Here is an 8,377-nt window from a genome sequence, read left to right as displayed (position 1 = left end):
GTCTTACACTCTGGCTGCCCCTTTGTGCATTGATTGCCACATCCACAGTCACTCCTTGTGCAGGTATGCAGTTTTCAGTTTGTGCCAAGTTTTTGTTTTGTTCTGTTTTCTACCGTGCCTTTGTGGTGTGCGCACACAGAAATAATATGGGGGAAAGGAAAGGCACAGAGACAAACACTCTAATATATGACTTAGTTCAATGAGGGTAAGTGAACACCAGGGAGGAGAAAGATAATCCGTCAGTGTTGGAACATTTGCTTGAGCTTGCAGTTAATGCAAATCTATTCCATACTGTTCGTTTTCTGGTTATTTCCCCTACCCACCCCCAGCCTGGTTTCAGCTGTCAGAAATGATGGCCACGTTTCTGGAGTTTGCTTTTCTTTCTTGAAGTTATATTAACTGCCTGGAATAACTTGTCCTTAGCAAAAATAAAATAAAATAAATGGGATCGTCTTAAACACACACACACACACACACACACACACACACACACCAATGCCTCATCCATGAACAGGGCTCTTTCTCTTTTGTTCTTGGGACAGAAGTGTAACCTGGTTAGACTTGTTTTGTTTGTGCGGGAAGGTGTGAGTTGGCTGGCTGTATGCAAATGTTTGCAATCCCTGTGGGGTTTTTTTTTAAGTTTTATTTTAGACGATCCAATCAGAATAACAGGAAGTGACCTAAGGAATTCCACAATTGGCCAGCTAAACATTCTAAAATATGTTTTAAAATTAATATCACAAGCACCTGCCTTCACTGCTGTGAGGTTTTTTGAAGTGATAGCCTGCCACCTATGTGTACCTAACATCTGGTATAACATCTGATCAGTCTTTTCACTGCTGCAGCTAAAGGATTTCCCCAACAGAACCAGCAGCTAAATGAGGTAAGGGCTTTGAACTCGGCGTGCTGCTCAGCTCATTTTAAACAAATAACCCTGCCACTAGGGATAAAATCTAGAGGTGCACAAGTATGAACTAATCTCTGGCATAACGATGATGTTCCAACCTTCCCTTGAAAAATGCAACTAAAATGTTTTGATCAAAGGGCGTTGAAAAGCTCTCATTAAGAGATTTTGGCTACGCACGGGCAGCTCAAATCCCATTAAAATAAATGGGTTTAAAATATCCTAATTACGTGCAGGATTCATTGGCTCAACCAGCAATACACTGGGCATTTTGTTTTTGTTTAAAGTTGTTCTACTAGTGCTGCTGCTGCTACTACTAATATCTCCTACCTTTAGTTACAGTGATTATTGTGCTATTAGTCCTGATTTAGTAACATTCTATATGTTTTCAAGTATATGTTAATTTAGTACCGGGCACTCCAATTGTGGGCATGCCAGCTTCTGAATACTGAGTTGCTCCTAATTTCTCAAGTGTTTCAAATTATATTTGTGGGTTTGCATTGAAGTATGGATATTGTAATCAGGCCTGCTGAATATAATATTGTTGCTGATCGTCTGCAAATATATTGATTGCCTGTCTGGTGAAGGAGACTTTGTAATGTTCTCACAAAACCACTGATCTGTTTCAATTGGGCTTCTGGGTCCAATTTCCAGATTGTTCCCTATCACCCAATTGCCATTATAACCAGGGCTACTAATAATTTCGTATCATGAAATTGTCTCACTCCTGTGCTGTGTTGATCGACAACAAATTTACACAAGGTTTCACAGTTATTATTAATTTCTTAAGCCAAATTCCACTTCTTCAGTGGCAGGTCACCATGTTGAATCCATGCTCTTATAGTAAGTAATAGGTTAACATTCTTTGAGTTTCTGAATATAAGAATAGCGTATAAACAAAGTTATGACCTTCAGAATTTTAATCTGGCTGTATTGGTGTGTTCCTTTCCATCGGCTTTCATTGACATTTAGTTTGAATAACCATGAATCAACGATGGTAGTGCTATTTAAAATATTATTTTCTACTTGCAATTCTGTAATGGCAAGCTGCACAAATTGAGGTACATATTATGTATGCTGAATAGGCACTTTAACTTGTTCAATAACTCCTCAGTCATATACGTGCAGGTTTTTTTTTTAATGCTTGATTAATCTAGAATACACTGTTTGGTGTACCAAAGAGAAAACCTGAGTACATAAAATTCAGATATAACTAACTGGCCAATATTTTAACTTAACCCCTTCCTTTTATTAACCACAGTTGCATTCTTATCAATGGTGCTGGTGGTTAAGAAGTGTTTTATGTCAAGTGGTATAATGAAAGGCATGCAGGCTTCTTGTTATAGAACATAAATGCAAAGGAGTAAAATAGCTTCAGCTGTGATATGCATTTTAAAAAAAAACACACAAAAACACAATGTGTGCAGATACAAAGTGGAAAACAAAGCTTAAAACTGAAGTAGTTAGTCACTCTTTTTTATCCAATAGAAGATGTTCTATTTCCCATTTTCTTTTTGTTCTTCTTTTGACCAGCAGCAAATGCAAATTTGGCTGTGATTGTGTGAACACTTATCTAGAAGTAAGCCTTAGTGAGGTTAATTTCTGAATTAATTAATAGGACGGTGGAGTAAACTAAAATAAGGTTGTAATCCTAAACATATTTACAAAGGCTTAAGCTTCACTGAACAGTTTTACTTCCAAATAAACATGCATGGAATTGCACTGTAAGGCACTGTTTACAAGCTAAACCACAGGCTTCTTTCTTTCTTTCTTTCTTTCTTTCTTTCTTTCTCTTTCTTTCTATCTTTCTTTCTTTCTTTCTTTCTTTCTTTCCCATCCTTCTTTGAATCTCAGGGTAGCATAACTGGTTCCCCCATTTTATTTTCACTTGGATAAACAGTCATTTTTTATTAAAAGGGGGGGGAGTGTTTTCACTGAAAATTGTCAGTTAGTTTAGAATTTCAACATAATTGCACAAAACCAACAACCTTCTTTATGATACAGTTGACACATTTGTTAAGTAGTATTGCACAGACACACGGTTAGTCCCCGCAAAGTCTTAAATTGATCACAAAGGAAGACTGATGGAGTACTGTGAACAAAAAAGCAAAGAAAGGGATTACAAGGAAATAGGAGATCACATTATGTATGAAAAGTTGCTGTGACATATGGTCTATTAATCCTGGAAAACACAGTTCCCCAATATGCCCAATGTTCATGCACCATCAGAGAAAATAAGCATAACATACCCTCCAACAGTCCTCAGAAAATAGGGACATTCTACTACAAAATATAATCATCAGAACACTGTGGACTTTTCTAATAGTATTTGTTTAAAAGTCAGATTCTGAACAACTAGAGACAGGAGTCTAAGGAGACATCTATGAAATCTAACTTGTCTCCAGCAAGGAGAAATACATTCCAGTCAGCTGATTGTTATGGTATCCAACCCACTCACTCCCAGAAACCAGAATTGCTGGAGAAAGGGGCTTATGGGGTGGTAAAGGCCTACATGATTTACCCTGCCTGCATAATTGCAATTTTCGCTCAAGCACTGAGAATTCACACCATGGAGAAGCCGTTCCCAAGCCACTGGGGGTGTGTGTTTGTGTGTGTAGATGTTGTCAAGTGGGGGTATGCAGAGAGGTCTTCTCTAGGCAACTGCTCCGCAGCTTTGGAATTTACTTTTTCCTCAGGTTCATCAAAACCTGGAACGAAGGCCACAGATTAGCAAGCTTTCAGTCACTTCTGATACGTTTGGTATTATGTCTGCTTTTTAAATGGTTATTGCAATTCTTCCCCGTTTCCCAAGTACTACAGGTAGGGAGGCTAAGTTATGTTGAGATAGCGACACTTGAGATCACTCAGTCATTTTCATAGCTGAGCAAGAACTTGAATTTGGCTTTTCCAAATCCAGATGCAACACCAGGCCTTGTGAACTGAACTTGTCTGTTTTTGAGGAGAGGGTGAAATAAAAGGACTTTAGGCTGCAACCTATAAAGTAAAGCCAAGTGATCTCAGGGGGATTTTTTGGTATGCACTCTTAGGATTGCTCTTGCGTACAGTCATGATCTTAAGACCTTTGGAAACAAATGTGACATAATTGTACAAAGCTAGGTTTTAATGCAGCATGGGTAGAGGCCATTGAAGACCAAGCTGCCTAAGCTTGGAAGCATGGGATATTTTTAAGGATCAATTTTCATGAGGGAAAGGAGGTAAATTCGAAAGGGCACTTTTATGTCTTGCAAAGGGGCACTTGTAGCATACATTTTAAAAACACACACGTATTTCAATAAAGAAATGTTGTGATGCATGTATTATAATACCAAATGATCAGAACTGTTTTTCTAGAAAAAGAGGTGCTGGAGCTCACCCCTTGTTCTCTTATAATGGCAATAGCATCCACCTGAGAGGTGCCGGAACTGAGTTCCAGTGAGTTCCAACTGGAAAAAAGCCCAGCAAATGATGATATTGCAGGAAACTTAGCACTACTCTAAAATGTGTAAAATTCTGAAATAATTTTTATCACAAAAAATAATACTGGCATAAATCTTGAAAAGACTTACACACTTGTAAATTAAATATAGCTTATTTTCTGACCTATTTTCTGGGGTCTGTAAATTTAGCAGCAGAAATGGCTCCCACTCTTTCCGGGGGCCATATCTCTGCTTGCTTCTGCTTGTTTTCTCTCCTGCATTAAGCTGACTACTCTGCTGACCTCTGCAAATGTGTGTGTGTGTGTGTGTGTGTGTGTGTGTGTGTGCACCAGCGGACAGGGGACAGAATTTGTAAAGTAGTGATAGCAATGAATTTGAAACATAACTATTTCAAGACTTCACCCATGGTGCCTGATTCCCTATAAACCGAAACACGTATATTAGCTGTCCCATGACTATTGTTGGAGATGTGGTGCATATTATTTGTACAGGATATAGAGGATATAGAAAAAAAATCAAGGTTATTGGAGGCAAATTTTGGGCTACATTGCTGGATATGAAATACTGAGAAAACCAATAAATATTATTTTGAATTGTTTTGAAGGATATGTGGATGATGTGTGAATGGCCACCAACCTCCTGACTGCGGAGGGGTGGTGAAACTATCTGCTCCTCAACATTATAAAGTTTTGTTGGTGTTGTTAAGAATATGGGATACAGCAATAACACAGTATGTATGAGCAAAAGATAATGTGATTGAGAACAAATTGGTTGAGAAATGAGCATTTTTCATCTCTTTTTGGTGGTGACGTTAAACCATATTCTTTGCTTTCCTTGATTTGGAGGTTTTATTAATTAATTCGAAAATGATTTATGGTAATGGTTAAAAATATTTTTTGAAAGAAAGAAAGAAAGAAAGAAAGAAAGAAAGAAAGAAAGAAAATGTCACCATGAACTAAGGAACTCTGAGCTGTGTTGTGCTTAAGATACCATATTGGGAAGGAACACTACTTTTTGTCTTTCAAGCAATAATGCCTAGAGTTTCAATAAAGATATATTGCCAATCGATATAAAGTCCCTGAAGTACTAAAGAGCAACTGTGTCAGGGAAAACTCTTGGAAAGCTGGATTTCATTTTTTAAAAAAAGATTTTTAACTCATGTTGTAGAAAAGTACCGGGTATTTTAAGAAATGGTTAAAAAGTTGACGTGCCTGGCGTGCTCTGGTCCATGGGGTCACGAAGAGTCGGACATGACAGAATGACTGAACAACAACAACTTTTTTTAAAAAAAAAAATGTTTAAACTAGGGAATTAATTAGGTAATTTCCATGAGTGCTTTCATTTGTGATGTCTTGTGGACATATGTGATCTGATGGACATACAAAAACATGACTAGGTGAGTTTCCCTATTAATTCCAATTGACTGGTCAGCTCCATGTTAAATTTTCTTTGCAAACATTTAGCTGCCTTCTCTAAATGATCAAGGAAAGCCACACAGGTCCCTAGATCAAGGCACATATAAATAAATGTTATTGTAAGATTAATTGTATTTCTAGCTCTCAGAAAGCATATATAACTCCAAATAATTGTGTTATTTGGTCAGCCTTTAAAGGCACAAAGTAAACACCATTAAGCAAATTAGATACATAGAAGTTGACATCATACAGTAAATGTCAACAGTGATAATAACAGCTTCGTTGCTGAAGATAATACTTTTAAAAGTATAGTTCATTCACTGCATGTATGGATATAACCTAATTTAGAGCTCTGTTGTACGGACTTTAATCATGTCTGGATATATTTGCTTGATTGCAACAATATTTCAAAAAATGTCAGTTGTACCCTCATTTTAGCTTGTGAAATCCCAAATACCCCACTCCAAATTAAGGGCCACACATTTCATTCCCTATGCAAAACTTTCTCATTTGACTGCAACTATGAAATGGGCTCAGTCAGCATCCTCAAAGCATTAGTACAAATACTCCTTTGTGTCTGGGTGGGGTTAGAATTTTTCCTCTTTGATATCCTGCAGGCAAGAGGGTGGCATCTGAAGGACCACATTAATGTTCTCAAGTGGAAGAGTACCATCTGTTAATGTGTCAGCCATGGGAAACATATAATTGCAAGGTGCCTTCAAAGATGGGCAAAGGAAAAATAATGTGACGGCCTCTTCTAGACTGGATAGTTGTGAGCTGATGTGTCTTCTAGGGCATGCTGTGTGAGTAGAAGAAATGCAATTAAAGCTGCAATCCTATGCAAAGTTGGTAACCTATTGATTTCAATGAACTCAAGTACAAACAGACTAGGGCCCACCCAAGGCATTTTGGCACCTCAAGTGGACTCCAAAATGGCATCCCCTTTCCTGCCAGTGAAGAAGGGGTCAAGGAATATCTACAACAGGAACAAGTGGGGAAGAAAGATTGACAACTGGATCTGCTGCCCTGGTGGATCCTGCTGCCTGAGGTGGTTGCCTTGCTTTTGCCTCATGGGTGAATAAAGATCTACATCAGAATCTGCTCATCTGTGGACTCTGTCTCCTGAAGCATTTGCTTCAACTTCAGTATCAAGAAGTTGGATATTTTTTATACAGTGGGTAATGTTGCACTGAAATGAAACTTTTCTGCTCAATTCGGGTGCTCTACTTTAAAAGCCATAGTACACAACTATCTGAACCTGGGTAAGAAAACAATTTACCCAGAGCTCCTGTTAATAAATTAATTTATATAGGGGATGGGTCACAACTCAGACTCCTGTCTGAATCTCCAAGAGATTATGCTGGTTGATGTAGACAATATTAAGACTAACTTAGTCTGACTTGGACTGTGTTCATGGAAGACAATCTTACTCGGCTATGAGTGATCGCCGAAGAAGAAAGAAGATAAATCACCTTCCTAGTTTCTTGTTATCTCACTTTATCATGTCGCTACAGTCCTATGGAGATAGATACCTATTTTCCAGAACTTCTGATTGCCCAAATGTTTTGGAATGAGACACAAATGATTTGCAATTAGTCCTGCAAAGACATAGTTAAATAAAAATGAACAGCTATCAACAGAATCTAGGTAAAGGTGATGTAACTTGGACAAATAAAATTCAGACTTCTTTAGTATTATAATATATTACTACTGTATTGTTGTGACATTATTTCATAATTAAACCCCAAACTATATGTAGAATGCAACATGCTTAGGTTACAGGGGCATTAAACAGGAAGTGTAGTTGGAAACATGGCTTGTCAACCAATGGAGTAATTAACTATCCTGTTTTATATAAAAAAGAGCCATTTTCCATTGGACGCAACTACTGGATTCCTAATTTAAAATAAATATGCATTTATTTCCTCATTTGGAACAGATGATGAGTGATAATGATCTACTTTAATGTGATGGCAGGAGTGCAATTCTAAATTCAAAGATCAAGAAGCTTTCAAAGTCTATCAACTATATGTTTATAAAACTATCAGATATAGTCTCAAAAGGGACTATAAGGGATAAGGCGAAAATGCTGTGTGGTTTCTTCCAAGCTTCTTGGAGGAAAAGTAACGAAGGAGTAAAACGAGTGATACCAACTTCACATATACACAGTTATGGTGATGGCTGCTGCTGAAACACTTCAGATCTGCTCTTTTGGGGTAAGATCTAGCAGAGCTTCTCTGTTCTCTTTTCTTCTGGAGTATTGGAGGACTCTCTGCAGCTGACCGTGAAGGCATGCAGGGGGGATAAGGGTACCCAGAAATCCCTTTGCACATATGGATTTCCATTGTGCAAGCAGGTGGACATCATTAGATGTCATCCATGTAGTCTCCAGCCTAAGCGCCTCATGGAGCTGTCTAGGGCTTCACTTGAAACATTGTCTTGACTTTTCTGCGTACTGCTGAGGCTATTGCTCAAAACAAATGCCTCATTCTGAAATCCTGAGCAAAGTGCTGGTGTGGTGATGCTCCATATAGCATTATTATTATTATTATTATTATTATTATTATTAGTCACCCATCTGACTAGGTTGCCCTAGCCACTCTGGGTGGCTTCCAACAAAT

General features: G+C 38.0%; 1 protein-coding gene across 1 annotated transcript in view; it reads left to right on the top strand.

The window, feature by feature from the left end:
• The first annotated feature begins 565 nt into the window (after positions 1–565).
• Positions 566–8,377, top strand: part of EHF (ETS homologous factor) — a 45,282-nt gene continuing 37,470 nt past the window's right edge. The window contains exon 1 of the mRNA XM_033149866.1: positions 566–883. The gene's annotated coding sequence lies outside the window, so the exon portion shown is untranslated. The remainder of the gene's footprint in view (positions 884–8,377) is intronic.

The sequence above is a fragment of the Lacerta agilis genome, chromosome 1 (genome assembly GCF_009819535.1).
Source record: "Lacerta agilis isolate rLacAgi1 chromosome 1, rLacAgi1.pri, whole genome shotgun sequence".
Taxonomy (NCBI): domain Eukaryota; kingdom Metazoa; phylum Chordata; class Lepidosauria; order Squamata; family Lacertidae; genus Lacerta; species Lacerta agilis.
Note: the sequence above shows the minus strand (reverse complement) of the source record. Positions and strands in the feature narration are given on the sequence as shown.